Source organism: Cryptomeria japonica, unplaced genomic scaffold (genome assembly GCF_030272615.1).
Source record: "Cryptomeria japonica unplaced genomic scaffold, Sugi_1.0 HiC_scaffold_391, whole genome shotgun sequence".
Lineage (NCBI taxonomy): Eukaryota > Viridiplantae > Streptophyta > Pinopsida > Cupressales > Cupressaceae > Cryptomeria > Cryptomeria japonica.
The window spans coordinates 35,001-36,410 of NW_026729212.1; positions in this window are offsets into that span (position 1 = coordinate 35,001).

Below are 1,410 nucleotides of genomic sequence, written 5' to 3' on the forward strand. Positions count from 1 at the left end.
ATCCAAGAGTTCCGAAGACTACCTCCAGGAACAATCGGGAACAAGACCGATTACAAGTCGTCGAGTCTGTTACTGGGCGAACACGAGATGCGCACAGGAAATCGATCAGCCCTCACAATGGCCCAAGGCCAGAGATCGGACTGCTACGATTTACCCCAACAATCATCGTGCCACTCTTCGCAGAGAGGTGATAGACGCCAACGAGCCCGCGCATAGCAATCGAGGTGTAAAAAGGGCGTTGAAGGCAGGAAGCCTGGACGAAAGAGGCTACGAGGTCACCTCGAAGCGGTCTAAGAATCGGGCGCACTTGGGGCGACTACCAGTGCCAACCCCTTATCCCGCGGTGCGTCCGACACACAGAAATTTCCAAGGCGGCCAAGGAGCCTCCCCGCATAGCAATCGGGGTGTGAGGTTACGGATGCAGCATTGATAGCAATCGAGGTGGGAGGCGAAGGATGCAGAAGTGAGAGCCGAGGGATGTAGCAGAGATAGCAATCGGGGTGTGTGATGCAGAAGAGATAGCAATCGAGGTGTGCGGTGGGAAGGGCCCAGCAGCCAGAATGCATGAAGCGACGGATGAAGCAGTGATGACAACCGGGCTGTGAGGAGAGGAGGGATGCAGCCAAGAAAGCAATCAGGGCTCGAGGCAAGGGATGCATCAAGGATAGCAATCATGTTGTGAGGCGAGATTCCAAAGGCTAAACGTGAGAGGCTGCAGGGTCGACTCAGAGAGGTCTATGCATGTGAGAGGCTGAAAGCAAGGTCAACTCGGAGCGGTCTATGCATCGGGCGCGCTTGGGGCGACTACCAGTGCCAACCCCTTATCCCGCGACGCGTCCGACAAAGAGAACGTTCCAAGGCGGCAGAGGAGGTTACCAGCCGAAGGATGCAGTAGCAATAACAGGTATAGTTCCGCGGCGGCCGAGAAGACTCACCGCATAGGAATCGGGATGCGAGGCGAGGGATGCGGCGGGAAGGCCCCGACGGCTAAATGGAAGAGGCTGCAGGGCCGCCTCGGAATGGTCCAAGCATCGGACGCGATTGGGACGACTACCAGTGCCAACCCCTTATCCCGCGATGCGTCCGATACACAGATAGTTCCAAGGCGGCCGAGGAGCCTCACCGCATATCAATCGGGGTGCGAGGCGAGGGATGGGGCGGGAAGGCCCCAACGGCTAGACGGAAGAGGCTTCAGGGCCACCTCGGAATGCTCCAAGCATCGGACGCGCTTGGGGCGACTACCAGTGCCAACCCCTTATCCCGCGATGCGTCCGATACACAGATGGTTCCAAGGCGGCCGAGGAGCCTCACCGCATAGCAATCGGGGGTGCGAGGCGAGGGATGGGGCGGGAAGGCCCCAACGGCTAGACGGAAGAGGCTTCAGGGCCGCCTCGGAATGGTCCAAGCATC